Here is a 16,015-nt window from a genome sequence, read left to right on the forward strand (position 1 = left end):
ACAACTTTCTAAGCCACTTTGACGTTCTTAGGCCGATAACTAATAATCTGGTGAAATTATTTGAATAAGTTTATACTGCCACGCTGTACAGGAACCAGATGTGAAAACATGAGCTTTGTGTTTGCTAACTGTTCCACCATCAATCATTTATTCAAACAAGCATTTAGTGATGATTGCTATTCATCATTAAAGATTATGTACTAGAGATGATGAAGAAATAAGCAATAAGTCCCTGCCCAGAGTTGCACGTATTCTTATAAAGGGATAAGAAAATTCATGGTAATTTTAAATGATAACAGGTGCTGCAATGAAAGACCTCCAAGAGTGGTGTGGCAGCACTAAGGACTGGAATACAGAGAGGCTCTAAGAGCACAGCTGGGAGGGGCAGGAAGGAATTCACGTGGTATATAGAGTTGGAGGAAGCTTCAAAAGGGAAGTTAGACTTACCTTGTTCAACTTCAGAGGTCTGGATGGGACCTGTAGTAAAATTACATAATAGAATTAGGACTCAAAGGAACTCGGACCACCTACCAGGGTTCCTCAACCTGGGTACTATCAACATTTTGGACTATTCATTATTTGGCTGGGGGTTGGGGGGCAGTAGTCCTATGAATTTTCAGATGTTCAGCAGTATCCTGACCTGTACCTACTAGATGCCAGTTGCACGTACCCACCCTGCACAACCAAAAATGTCTCCAAACATTGTCATATGTCCCCTGGGGGCAAAATCACCCTGATTGAGAACCACTGGACAAAAGTCATACCCTCAAAAGAAGTCTTGGAGAGCACCTTTTTATTCCTCCTTTTAATATTTAGGCTACCCGTTCTTGAATAATAATGAAAGTAGCTAAAATTTCTGCTTGGATTCCTTATATTTTTAGGGTGAATAAAATAATCATGAATTCTTCAGATTGTGATGATGAAATTATTTTTAATATGGTGCAAGTTCACAAGGGTAAGAGAAAGGAAATTGAACCAAATATTTATAAGAAAAAGAAGACACATTTTAAAATAAGAAAATGTAATAGGATTTTTCTTTTACTACATTCTTGCTAGTTAATCTTGTATTTCACCCTACCTTGTTTATTCTAAGGTATGTATAAATAAAATCATCATCTAGAAGCTTTAATCTGACTTGCAAATATTTGTGTGAAAGAAAAATCCAAACTTCTTAGATTTAAATTTGATGGCAACCAAAAATATACATTCATTCATACATTTGTTTGTTCGTGCAATAAATATTACTGCAGGCATACTATGTGCCAGCCACCATTCTAAGCATCAGGTGCACAACAATGAAAAAAGTTCCTGCCTTTGTGGAGCTATATTCTGGTGTGAAGAGACAATGAATAAATAATACATCAGACATCAGGTAGTGGCAGTACAGGGGAATATATCAAAATAAACAATAGAGAGTGAGTACAGAGTGCTATTTATGGTAGAAACATCAGTCCGAGCATAAATAGGAATAATAACATGAATGTTAACTCTTCTCCAGTCTAATATTTGTCTAGGTCCCACAGAATCTGGGCTGAGAGGACCACATATCCCAACTTGTAATAAACGTGTATGCTTTACCAAATCCTACCACTACAAATGATTATTGAGCCTCTATTTAAATTGATATCATTGGTATGAAGATCACTACCTTTTTAGGTGGCCAATTCTGTTTTTGTGTCCTCCAATTTGAGGGGGTCCTCTTATTAAGCAAAAATGTGACTCCTGCAACTTCCATCTAACCTACATGCCTAAAATGCAGCACCCAAAATAAATGAAATACTTCTTTCTTTTATGGTACTCTGTGGTAAGACACTGGTTCCTAGCTCCAATCCAGACCCTGGATGAAAGCTTTTCTGGGAGCTTAGTAAAGAATACAGTATTTTTATTTTATACCATGACACTGAATTTTAATTTCTAGTCACAAGTTAGCCAACCTAGAATTTAAGTTAGCTGACCTGTAATTTAAATAAGAACTTAAAGAGAGAAGGGGCCAGGCACGGTGGTTCATGCCTGTAATCCCAGCATGTTGGGAGGCTGAGGCAGGCGGATTGTTTGAGCTCAGATGTTCGAGACCAGCCTGGGCAACATAGCAAAATCTCATCTCTACAAAACATACAAAAATTAGCTGAGCGTGTTGCTGAGCACCTGTAGTCCAAGCTACTCAGGAGGTTGAGATGGGAAGATTGCTTGAGCCTGGGGAGCTTGAGGCTGCAGTGAGCCACGATCATGCCACTGCACTCAGTATGGGTGAGAGAGCAAGACCTTGTCTCAAAGAGAGAGGGAGAGAATGGAGAAAGGTATAATTTGTATTCCCACCCAATGTTCATGTGAAAATTTTGCTTTGCAAGTGTCCAGTAGGCTGCAGGAAGAGTATAGTAGGATTGATGCCTTTAATTCACTAGCAGCTTGGGAGGCTGCCACCCTCAGGTGAAAGAAAGAGTAGAAAGAATTGAGGGTATTCAGCTCTGCATACTCTGGAGTTGCCATGCAGGATAGAAGCCAAGAATGGTAGGGATGGATCTGCCTCCAGATTAGACAACTAACTTCTTTTAGTCACTATCTGTGATATATGGGGTGAAATGGGGCCACTTAGTAGAAAAGGAACAGCAGAATTTAAAGCTGCCTTGTGATCCGTAGACCACCCAAGGTGCAACTTTTATTAATCATAGATCCTGGTCAAGATGTCAACCTGGACCACCCATGGGGTTCTTTAACACAGTGTCTCTGAGCATTGTTTAGGCTCCCTCCAAATCTATTGCAGTCTGGAGTAACCCATTGGACCTGGACAAAAAAAAAAAGAAATATGCAAGTCATCCTTCCCAAAATTGTCAGGTACAGGAGCAACAACCAGCAGCCAAATCCTAAGAGGTCCCTAGGACAATACCAAGTGATTTCTCGAGTGATTCTACATTGCCAGATAGAGCTGGATATAAGTTTATCTCACTTTATTATATACATAGATATAGCCTAAGGTGAAAATATAATACTTTAGATTATATGCGATTTTCATTTATTTCCAGGTGCTGTGGCTTAGAGAGCTGTGTTCATGAGGAGAAATATTTTTAATATATAATTTATTCTCAGATACATAGGTCTAATCTACTCCAACTCCAATTTTTTTTTAAAAAGCATGTACTTTAAGAAACAAAAAATATCTGAAAGTACTACTGTTGTAATAATACATTTAATTCAAAGAATGTCAACCAGATGTATGTGCCTAGAATCATAGCACAGGGAAAGACTGTTGGGTCTGAATGTCACAGAACAGTGGTTAATTGTGTAGTGAAAGCCTCTTTATATCCTATTAAATTGTATTAGGTCATTCTCACACTACTATAAAGAACTGCCCATGACTGGGTAATTTGTAAAGGAAAGAAGTATAATTGACTCAGTGGCAGATGGCTGGTGAGGCCTCAGGAAACTTACAATCATGGTGAAAGTGGAAGCAAACACATCCTTCTTCATGTGGCAGCAGGAGAGAGAAGTGCAGAGCAAAGGGGGAAAAGCCCCTATACTATCACAAGAACAGCATGGGGATAACAGCCCCCATGAGTCAATTATCTCCTATTGGGCCCCTCCCATGATATGTGGGGATTATGAGAACTACAAGTCAAGGCAGGGACACAGCAAAACCATATCATAAATAAACCTCACGTAATGAACATGTCTGAGAACTTAGATAAGAGGAAGGGGAAGATTTTGTTATAGAATTTTCTTTAGTACCTCAAATCATAGGAAGCCTGAACCCAGTCATGAAAGCTGAAATAATTATTGTGTTCATTTTAGATAACCTGGGTTGGGAGAGGAAAGCATGGGGTGGGAGTCAGCAGCAGAAGGCACCCATCACCCAGCAAAGGTGCAGAGCTGGGTTCCTTCCATCCCTTCCCTTTCCACCCCCACTGCCACCAGATGCCTTGTCCCTTTTACTTTACTGTGTCCCTCCTCCCCACACTTTTCCTTCATCTTAACATGAGATTTCCTAAGCTTCAAATTTTTGCTGCTTCAAGCCATCTGGCACCTGGGATAGTAACACGCAGCCCGTATGTTCACAGGGAGAAGCAAGGAAGAAAGGGTGAGGAGGAAGAGAACACTAGGGAGGACTGGCTGAGGGGAGATGATGAGTGGAGTGCCTGGGTCACTCCCAGCCATAGGGTCAGGGATCTTGGGCATTGGGGCGGGCAGTCTAGAGCTTGGCTCTTTCAGTTCTCATTGAGAAATTTTCTCAGAAGGCAAAAGCTTATAAAATCATTCAGCTTAGTTAAGAAAAATTAACAGCCAATCTTATGAAATATTTACAATTTATGTTATTACTACACAACATAATTATATGGATTATTAAGTAACATTAGGTTGCCTTTGTAGTCCACCTTGCTGTAGTCCACTCTTACAGGGTATCTACTAATGACTGCTCAAGCTCAATCCATCAGAGGAAATGTTAGTCTGAGGACTCTGATCTTAGCAGTACTTTACTTGGCTTCAGTAAAAATTATGTCAATAAAATATCCCCGAAAACTATCTACTTGGAAAACAAAGAAGATTCCATGTTTTCCCATTTCTGGTTTTTCAGTCAACTAAATCCATAGAGCTATATCCTGGAACCCAATGTTCCAGGCAACTATCATTAACCAGCTTTTAAATCTTGGATGATCACTTCATCCCTCTGGGACTCACTGTCTTCATCTGTGAAAAGACTTCTACTATAAATGTCCATTATTATAAATATTTCTTATACTAAATGAAAAGCAAGGTTCTAAATTGCATACGTTATTAATAGAGGATAAGGGGATTTATAAAATATCGTATGTTCTAGATCTGCCAATTCTGGCTTCCTGTTTGTGTAATAAATACAGAAGTGTGAATTGCTTAGCTAAATAAAAGTCTACTTTCTCATTGCAGATAAATAGGATTTACCAATCCTTGGATGAAGTGCTTGGGAAGTCTTTAAGTGCCGTAATCAACTGCCATTTTGAAGAATATAGATGGTTTTGAAAAGTTCATGCTGTCCCTTCATTGAATTTTAGGTGAGTGTGTTTAAGACAAAGAACTTCAGATGAATATTGAACTGTTTCTTTTTAGAGTGCTCCTCTCATTTGCCTGAAAAGAAAATGGGTTTAAATATTATCAATGCTGAGGTGGAGCAAGATGGCTAAATAAATATTATCAATGCCTTTCAGTTTCGTACCTTTAGTGAGGTTCCAGACAATGAAAGACTTACCGTCTTTTTGTTTATTTATTGTTATTATTATTATCAGAAACCATCTGAACTGTGAGCTATATAACATAAAGGTTGTCTTGACCGTCACTTCCCAGTTTCTATTAAGCAAATGCCATAATACTTCATTCTATTCTAAAGGTTATATAATTTGTAAAATATAAAATGTATTTAATATCAGTGTAATAAACCAGAATGAGACAAAATTTTTGATGGCATAAACTGAATGAAAATTTGATGGTGATAATAGTGGCTTAATCACTAATAAATCTGTGTTTGAGATCGGGATAACGTTTTAGACGCGCTTATTGGGAGATTTTGCTTAGAATTAAAAGTAGGGCATGGTTAAGGGCAGGTGTGCTAAATTTTTAAAGTGCTATGTACAATTAAACACAACACACACACACTCACATTCAGCTTTGTTTTGTCTGGCCATGAAATGAATGAATAAATATATTTTACATCATCATATGTCATCACCCTTCCATGTCAGAAAAGAGAAGAGCCTAAAATTGGTGGTTTAATATTAGTCTGATATATGCCATTGCCATTTTTCAGCAGAATAGAGGGGAATGGAGAAAGTGAGTGGTGGTCATATTGAGGATATTGTGTGGCTTTCCACCTCCTCCTAAGTCTAGTTTTCAAAGTGTGGCTTTATTATGTACTTTGAAGAAAGGTGATCTTCAGAACACCAGCATATACCTATGTTTACAATTCCAATAAAATAATGCAGCTGACAGAGCATTGGCCACTGTCTAAATCTAATCTGAAAGGCAGAGATGCTTCCTTAATACTTTTGATTAACTTCAAAATGATGGCAAATAATGCTTTCATAAACTTACAGGTATATAAATTTGGTTTATAGAGATTGGATTTAGAACTAAAATGGTAATTCTATTTATTTACAAGATGTGTGTTGAATGCAGTTCCCAGAAGCTAAACTTGGTGCCCATCAAAAATACCAGTAAATCAATTTGCCTAGTGTAACAGTTACTCTAGAAGAAAAAAATGAAAATGAAAAACTTATTTTCTGAATCGTTTATTTTCCACTTGTGCCCATCTGTGCCTGTTACCTTCAGGGCCATTCCTTGCCCTGCCCTGCCTCTCTTTATTCCGCAGGGACTGACCCTATGGGCTGTATTTTCCAGCCAGAGCCTCTCCTCCCCTCCTACATGTTACCTCCAGCTTCTTCCAGTGACCTGAACCCTGAACCTCATTAACACTACCTCTTCCCTTTTGTCCCTTGAGAATCATGAGTGATAGTGCCTTTGGCTTCCTGAGGCTGCTGATCTTCAATTTGATCCACCATTCCCAATTTAGCTTCTCAATTCTTTCATCTTTGTAACCATTTCCTTGTATTAAAGTTCATCATTTTAAATACTTAGAATGTTTTCTTTTTTCTTGATTGAATCCTAACTAATCTATCAATACTTCATTAATTTCTTCCAAAATTATTGGAAGAAAATGAACATGGATTACTTGCTTCTTAAGAAAACAAGTGATTCCTAGGAAATTAAATTTAAATGTAAAGTTGGGCAGGGTGTTTTTTACTTTTAAAATACTTTATACTAAGACATTGAGATATAATATACATACAAAGAGGACACAAGTAAGTGTATATCTCAATGAATTTTCACAAAGTGTATACTTCCCATCAGATCAAGAAGTAGATTACCAGTGCCCCCAGAAGTCCTGCTCATGTGACCTTCCAGTCATTCCTCCCACAGAGGAAACCATGATCATGGCTTATGTGACCATTAACTAATTTTGCCTGTTCTAGAACTTTATCTAATGGAATCATGCAGTGTGTCATTTATTTATTAATTTAGTAAAATTTATTTGAGAGCAATTTAGGTCACCCAAAAATTGAGTAGAAAGTACAGTTTATATATATCCCCCTATATACAACACACACACACACACACACACACACACACACACACACACCCCACACACACACACACCCTATGGGCATCCTCCACCAGAATGGTATATTTGTGACTATCAATGAACCTACATTAACCCATCATCACCTGAAGTCCACAGTTTACATTAGGGTACATTCTTGGTGTTGTGCATTCTATGGGCTTTGACAAATGCATAAATGACATGTATCCACCACTGTGGTATCATACAGAATAGTTTCACTGCCCTAACAATCCTCTGTGCTCTGCCTATTCATCCCTCCCCTGCACCTCACCCCTCATCTTTTTACTGGCTCCATAGCTTTACCTTTACCGAAATGTCATATAGTTGAAATCATACAGTGTGTAGCCTTTTCAGGTGGGCCTCTTTCACTCAGTAATATGCATTTAAGTCTCCTTCATGGCTTTTCATGGCTTGATAGTTCATTTTGTTTTAGCGTTGAATAATATTCCACTGCCTGGATATACCACATTTAATTTATCTATTAACCTATTGGAGGACATTTTTGTTGCTTCCATGTTTTGGAGATTATGAATAAAGCTGCTATAAACATCATATGTAGGTTTTTGTGTGGACACAAATTTTCAACTCATTTAGGTAAATATTTTAGGTTGGTGCAAAAGTAATTGCGGTTTTGCCATTACTTTTTGATTTAATTACTTTTGCACCAACCTAATACCAAGGAGTGTAATTGCTGAATCCTAGGATAAAAATATGTTTAGTTTTGTAAGAAACTGCCAAACTGTCTTCCAAGTTAATTGTATCATTTTGCATTTCCACCAGCAACAAATAAGTGTCCTGTTGCTCCATATCCTCTCCAGCATTTGATGTCAGTGTTTTAGAATTTGGTCATTCTAATAGGTGTATACTTCTGATTTTAATGAGCAGTTCCCTAATGATGTTGAACATCTTTTCTTATGCTTACTTTCTAACTTTGTATCTTCCTTGGTGAGGTGTCTGTTCCGATCTTTGGCCCATTTTTTAATTGGGTTGTTTTCTTACTGTTGAGTGTTAAAAGTTCTTTGTATATTATGGCTAATAATCCTTTATCACATGCGTCTTTTGAAAATAATTTCTCTTATTTCTGTCTTCTCTTGTCATTCTCTTCAAGGTTTGTTTTTTAAAAAACTGAAAAAAAATTAAACTTAATATATTTAAAGCCATATCCTCAGCTATACAATATTGTAACATTAATTTGTTGCTGTTAACACAATCATTGTCAAGTTTCCCATTTTGCATATCAAATTAATGGGAAGATTTTTAAATTTTCAGATATATCCCAAGTATTATGTTTATTTTTAAAATATCCACATTTCACAAACTTTACTATGTACAGTATAAGAACTTCTTAGTCTCATTCCAATTTAAATCAGTCTCATTCCAGCATTCACATTTAAATCTAAAGCTTCTGATTTACTTCATTTTGGTTCTTTTCACCTACAGTTGAGAGATCTGACCTCTCTCGTTTAGTAATGGTTGTTTGCTACTTGAAGATGCCTTACGATCTGAACATTTCAAATTTCTTGTAATAAATACTGGATGTATTGGAAAGCAATGTGATCAGGATCCCAGTGTCTGTCTTTCTTGATAACTAATCAATTCACTCTGTCTCAACAATTCCATTCATTCTAAAGAGATTCCTTGGTATTAAAGTCGCTTTTCACTTAATCATTTTGGTACTTCACTTAGTTATTTTAAATGGAAGGGCCTTGCTATTTTCATTTCCTTCTCATTTATTTATGTAGACATGTTCCTTTTCAATCTTTTCTCAGAGGTCATCTCAACTGCTCATCTGTCCATTTTAATGTACTGTGGTTGGACTCTGAAGGACATGATGTTCCTTCTACCAACAATTTTCATCTTTTCAACCAATGTCAATGTTGAACCGGCAATGCCTAATTTAGAATCCTTTCAGACAATGTGCAAATGCCATCATGAACAGAATTTCTAAAACTCCTTCATCATCCTAAAGCTGGGAGACACAGGTATGAGGAGCTTTATGATATAGTTTAAGACAATGAATAACTTATGTTGCCAGTACAAGTCTTCCCCTTATTTGATACAGCTCTAAAAATTCTAATCATTAACATTTTTCTCCAGCTTTTGGAAATAGGATTTTATAAAATTATAATTTAAAAAAATACCCTTGGGAAGAAAAATGCACCCATTAATTATATATACTACATAATATGTAAATCTAATGAATTAGCAAGGAAGAGACCTCTGAAACAATGGTACAAACATTCAGCATTGGAAGTTGGGGTACACGTATGTGGGAAATGATCTCACCAACTTTATGATGTTGCCTGTAGGGTCAAGGGAAACACCTGACATCAAAGATAACTCAGGCTGAACAGATCTTAATGTCACGTTGGGAGAGAGGGATGGGAAGAGTGGAGGTATTAGTCATTACAATAATGAACAACATTGTGATGGGAGATTTTTATGTATATATATACTTTAGGTTCTGGGATACATATGCAGAACGTGCAAGTTTGCTACATAGGCATACAGGTGCCATGGTGCTTTGCTGCACCCATCAACCCGTCATCTACATTAGGTACTTCTCCTAATGCTATCCCTCCCCTTGCCCCCCATCCCCCAACAGGCCCTGGTGTGTGATATTCCCCTCCCTGTGCCCATATGTTCTCATTGTTCAACTCCCACTTATGAGTGAGAACATGTGGTCTTTGGTTTTCTGTTCCTGTGTTAGTTTCCTGAGAATGATCGTTTCCAGCTTCATCCATATTCCTGTAAAGGACATGAACTCATTCTTTTTTTGGCTACATATTATTCCATGGTGTCTATGTGTCACATTTTCTTTATCCAGTCTAACATTTATGGGCATTTGGGTTGGTTCCAAGTCTTTGCTTTTGTGAATAGTGCTGCAATAAACATACGTGTGCATGTGTCTTTATAGTAGAATGATTTATAATCCTTTGGGTATATACCCAGTAATAGGATTGCTAGGTCAAATGGTATTTCTGGTTCTAGATCCTTGAGGAATCGCCACACTGTCTTCCACAATGGTTGAACTAATTTACACTCCCAATAGTGTAAAAGCATTCCTATTTCTCCACATCCTCTCCAGCATCTGTTGTTTCCTGATTTTTCAATGATCGCCGTTCTAACTGGCGTGAGATGGTATCTCATTGTGGTTTTGATTTGCATTTCTCTAATGACCAGTGATGATGAGCTTCTTTTCATATGTTTTTTGGCCGCATAAATGTCTTCTTTTGAAAAATGTCTGTTCATATCACTTGCCCACTTTTCGATGGGGTTGCTTTTTTCTTGTAAATTGGTTTAAGTTCCTTGTAGATTCTGGATATTAGCCCTTTGTCAGATGGATAGACTGCAAAAATTTTCTCCCATTCTGTAGGTTGCCTGTTCACTCTGCTGATAGTTTCTTTTACTGTGCAGAAGCTCTTTAATTAGATCCCATTTGTGAATTTTGGCTTTTGTTGCCATTGCTTTTGGTGTTTTAGTCATGAAGTCTTTGCCCATGCCTATGTCCTAAATGGTTTTGCCTAGATTTTCTTCTTGGGTTTTTATGATTTTAGGTCTTACATTTAAGTCTTTAATCCATCTTGAGTTAATTTTTGTATGAGGTGTAAGGAAAGGGTCCAGTTTCAGCTTTCTGCATATGGCTAGCCAGTTTTCCCAACACCATTTATTAAATAGGGAATGTTTTCCCCATTGCTTGTTTGTGTCAGGTTTGTCAAAGATCAGATGGTTGTAGATGTGTGGCGTTATTTCTGAGGGCTCTGTTCTGTTCCATTGGTCTATATATCTGTGTTGGTACCAGTACCATGCTGTCTTGGTTACTGTAGCCTTGTAGTATAGTTTAAGTTAGGTACTGTGATACCTCCAGCTTTGTTCTTTTGGCTTAGGATTGTCTTGGCTATACAGGCTCTTTTTTGTTTCCATATGAAATTGAAAGTAGTTTTTTCTAATTCTGTGAAGAAAATCAATGGTAGCTTGATGGGAATGACATTGAATCTGTAAATTACTTTGGACAGTATGGCCATTTTCACGATATTGATTCTTCCTATCCATGAGCATGGAACGTTTTTCCATTTGTTTGTGTCACCTCTTCTTTCCTTGAGCAGTGGTTTGTAGTTCTCCTTGAAGAGGTCTTTCACATCCCTTGTAAGTTGTATTCCTAGGTATTTTATTCTCTTTGTAGCAATTGTGAATGGGAGTTTGCTCATGATTTGGCTCTCTGTTTGTCTATTACTGGTGTATAGGAATGCTTGTGAATTTTGCACATTGGTTTTGTATCCTGACACTTTGCTGAATTTGCTTATCAGCTTAATGAGGTTTTGGGCTGAGATGATGGGGTTTCCTAAATATACAATCATGTCATCTGCAAACAAAGATAATTTGACTTCCTGTCTTCCTATTTGAATACGCTTCATTTCTTTCTCTTGCCTGATTGCCCCGGCCAGGACTTCCAATACTGTGTTGAATAGGAGTGGTGAGAGAGGGCATCCTTGTCTTGTGCTGGTTTTCAAAGGGAATGCTTCCAGCTTTTGCCCATTCAGTATGATTTTGGCTGTGGATTTGTCATAAATAGCTCTTATTATTTTGAGATATGTTCCATCAATACCTCGTTTATTGAGTGTTTTTAGCATGAAGGGGTGTTGAATTTTATTGAAGGCCTTTTCTGCATCTATTGAGATAATCATGTGGTTTTTGTCATTGGTTCTGTTTATGTGATGGACTACGTTTATTGATTTGTGTATGTTGAACCAGCCTTGCATCCCAGGATGAAGCCGACTTGGTTGTGGTGGATAATCTTTTTGATATGCTGCTGGATTCAGTTTGCCAGTATGTTATTGAGGATTTTCGCATCAATGTTCATCAGGGATATTGGCCTGAAATTTTCTTTTTTCGTTGTGTCCCTGCCAGGTTTTGGTATCAGGATGATGCTGGCCTCATGAAATGAGTTAGGGTGGAGTCCCTCTTTTTCTTTTGTTTGGAATTGTTTCAGAAGGAATGGTACCAGCTCCTCTTTTTACCTCTGGTAGAATTTGGCTATGAATCCGTCTAGTCCTGGGTTTTTGTTGTTGGTGGTGGTGGTAGACTATTAATTACTGCCTCAAATTCAGAATTTGTTATTGGTCTATTCAGGGATTCAACTTCTTGGTTTAGTCTCGGGAGGGTGTATGTGTCCAAGAATTTATCCATTTCTCCTAGATTTTCTAGTTTATTTGCGTAGAGGTGTTTATAGTATTCTCTGATTGTAGTTTGCATTTCTGTGGGATCAGTGGTGATCTCCCCTTTATCATTTTTATTGTGTCTATTTGATTCTTCTCTCTTTTCCTCTTTATTAGTCTGGTAGCCATCTATCTATTTTGTTAATCTTTTCAAAAAACCAGCTCCTGGATTCGTTGATTTTTTAAAGGGTTTTTCATGTCTCTATCTCCTTCAGTTCTGTTCTGATCTTAGTTATTTCTTGTCTTCTGCTAACTTTTGAATTTGTTTGCGCTTGCTTCTCTAGTTCTTTTAATTTTGATGTTAAGGTGTCAATTTTAGCTCTTTCCTGCTTTCTCTTGTGGGCATTTAGTGCTATAAATTTCCCTCTAAACACTGTATAGCTGTGTCCCAGAGATTCTGGTACATTCTGTCTTTCTTCTCATTGGTTTCAAAGAACATCTTTATTTCTGTCTTAATTTTGTTATTTACCCAGTAGTCATTCAGGAGCAGGTTGTTCAGTTTCCATGTAGTTGTGCAGTTTTGAGTGAGTTTCTTAATCCTGAGTTCTAATTTGATTGCACTGTGGTCTGAGAGACTGTTTGTTATGATTTCCATTCTTTTGCATTTGTTGAGGAGTGTTTTGCTTCCAATTACGTGGTCAATTTTAGAATAAGTGCTATGTGGTGCTGAGAAGAATGTATATTCTGTTGATTTGGGGTGGAGAGTTCTGCAAATGTCTATTAGATCTGCCTGGTCCAGAGCTGAGTTCAAGTTCTGAATATCCTTGTTAATCTTCTGTCTCATTGATCTAATATTGATAGTAGGGTGTTAAAGTCTCCCACTATTATTGTGTGGGAATATAGGTCTCTTTGTAAGTCTCTAAGAACTTTCTTTATGAATCTGGGTGCTCCTGTATTGGGTGCATATATATTTAGGATACTTAGCTCTTCTTGTTGCATTGATCCCTTTAACGTTATGTAATGCCCTTCTTTGTCTTTTTTGATCTTTGTTTGTTTAAAGTCTGTTTTATCAGAGACTAGGATTGCAACTTCTGCTTTTTTTTTCTTCTTTCTGTTTGCTTGGTAAGTCTTCCTCCATCACTTTATTTTGAGCTTATGTGTATCTTTGCACATGAGATGGGTCTCCTGAATATAGCACACTGATGGATCTTGAGTCTTTATCCGATTTGCCAATCTGTGCCTTTTCATTGGAGCATTTAGCCCATTTACATTTAAGGTTAATATTGTTATGTGTGAATTTGATCCTGTCATCATGATGCTAGCTGGTTATTTTGCCTATTAGTTGATGCAGTTTCTTCATAGTGTGGATGGTCTTTACAATTTGGTTTATTTTTGCAGTAGCTGGTACTGGTTTTTCCCTTGCATATTTAGTGCTTCCTTCAGGAGCTCTTGTAAGGCAGGCCTCATGGTGACAAAATCCCTTAGTATTTGCTTGTCTGTAAAGGATTTTATTTCTCCTTCACTTATGAAGCTTACTTTGGCTAGATATGAAATTCTGGGTTGAAAATTCTTTTCTTCAAGAATGTCTAATATTGGCCCCCACTCCCTTCTGGCTTGTAGCGTTTCTGCTGAGAGATCCACTGTTAGTCTGATGGGCTTCCCTTTGTGGGTAACGCGACCTTTCTCTCTGGCTGCCCTTAACATTTTTTCCTTCATTTCAACCTTGGTGAATCTGACAATTATGTGTCTTGGGGTTGCTGTTCTTGAGGAGTATCTTTGTGGTGTTTTCTGTGTTTCCTGAATTTAAATGTTGGCCTGTCTTGCTAGGTTGAGGAAGTTCTCCTGAATAATATCCTGAAGTGTGTTTTCTAACTTAGTTCCATTCTCCCCATCACTTTCAGGTACACCAATCAAACGTAGATTTTGTCTTTTCACCTAGTACCATATTTCTTGGAGGCTTTGTTTGTTCCTTTTCGTTCTTTTTTCTCTAATCTTGTCTTCATGCTTTATTTCATTAAGTTGATCTTCAGTCTCTGATATCCTTTATTCTGCTTGATCGATTCAGCTATTGATACTTGTATATGCTTCACAAAGTTCTCGTGCTGTGTTTTTCACCTCCATCAGGTCATTTATGTTCTCTAAACTGGTTATTCTAGTTAGCAATTCCTCTAACCTTTTATCAAGGTTCTTAGCTTCCTTGCATTGGGTTAGAACATGTTCCTTTACCTTAGAGGAGTTTGTTATTACCCACCTTCTGAAGCCTACTTCTGCCAATTCGTCAAACTCATTCTCCATCCAGTTTTGTTCCCTTGCTGGCGAGGAATTGTGGTCCTTTGGAGAAGAGGCGTTCTGCTTTTTGGAATTTTCAGCCTTTTTGCACAGGTTTTTCTTCATCTTCATGGATTTATCTATTTTTAGTCTTTGTTGTTGGTGACCTTCAGATGGAGTTTTGGGTGGTCATTTTTGTTGTTGTTGTTGATGTTGATGCTATTGCTTTCTGATTGTTTTCCTTCTAATAGTCAGGCCCCAATAGTCAGGCCCCTCTGCTGCAGGTCTGCTGGAGTTTGCTGGAGGTCCACTCCAGACCCTATTTTCCTGGGTATCACCAGTGAAGGCTGCAGAACAGCAGAGATTGCTGCCTGCTCCTTCCTCTGGAAGCTTTGTCCCAGAAGGGCACCTGCCAGATGCCAGCCAGAGCTCTTCTGTATGAGGTATCTATCGAACCCTGCTGGGAGATGTCTCCCCATCAGGAGGCATGGGTGTCAGGGACCCACTTGAGGAGGCAGTCTGTCCCTTAGCAGAGCTCGAGCGCTGTGCTGGGAGATCCACTGCTCTCTGCAGAGCTGGCAGGCAGAAATGTTTAAGTTTGCTGAAGCTGCGCCCACAGCTGCCCCCTCCCCCAGGTGCTCTGTTCCAGGGAGATGGGAGTTTTATCTATAAGCCCCTGGCTGGGGCTACTGCCTTTCTTTCAGAGATGCCCTGCCCAGAGAGGATGAATCTAGAGAGGCAGTCTGGCTACAGTGGCTTTGAGGTGTTGTGGTGGGCCCCACCCAGTCTGAACTCCCAGTGGCTTTGTTTACACTGTGAGAGGAAAACCACCTACTCAAGCCTCAGTAATGGTGGAAGCCCCTCCCTCCACCAAACTTGAGAGTCACAGATCGACTTCAGACTGCTGTGCTGACAGCGAGAATTTCAAGCCAGTGGATCTTAGTTTGCTGGGTTTCTTTGAGGTGGGATCCGCTGAGCAAGACCACTTGGCTCTCTGGCTTCAGCCCCCTTCCCAGGGGAGTGAACGGCTCTGTCTCACTGGCTTTCCAGGCACCACTGGGGTACAAAAAGAAAACTCCTGCAGCTAGCTTGGTGTCTTCCCAAATGGCCACCTCGTTTTGTGCTTGAAACCCAGGGCCCTTGTGGCACAGGCACTCAAGAGCATCTCCTGGTCCGCAGGTTGCAAAGACCATGGGAAAAGGGTAGTAAGTTGGCCAGATAGCACCCTCTCTCATGGCAAGTTCCTCATGGCTTCCCTTGGCTAGGGGAGGGAGTTCCCTGACCTCTTGCGCTTCCCGGGTGAGGCAGTGCCCCACCCTGCTTCGGCTGGCCCTCTGTGGGCTATATCCACTGTCTAACCAGTCCATTGAGATGAACTGGGTACCTCAGTTGGAAATGCAGAAATCACCCACCTGTTGCGTTGGTCTCACTGGGAGCTGCAGACTGGAGC

The 16,015-nt window shown here is 38.9% G+C and overlaps 1 protein-coding gene across 36 annotated transcripts in view; it reads left to right on the forward strand.

Annotated features, from left to right (window-relative positions):
- Window positions 1-16,015, forward strand: part of DTNA (dystrobrevin alpha) — a 414,394-nt gene that overhangs the window by 197,859 nt on the left and 200,520 nt on the right. For all 36 annotated transcript variants that reach the window (XM_054671771.2, XM_054671775.2, XM_054671758.2 and 33 more), the window contains one exon: window positions 4,897-5,021. The gene's annotated coding sequence lies outside the window, so the exon portion shown is untranslated. The remainder of the gene's footprint in view (window positions 1-4,896; window positions 5,022-16,015) is intronic.

The sequence above is a fragment of the Pan troglodytes genome, chromosome 17 (genome assembly GCF_028858775.2).
Source record: "Pan troglodytes isolate AG18354 chromosome 17, NHGRI_mPanTro3-v2.0_pri, whole genome shotgun sequence".
In the NCBI taxonomy this organism is placed as follows: Eukaryota; Metazoa; Chordata; class Mammalia; order Primates; family Hominidae; genus Pan; species Pan troglodytes.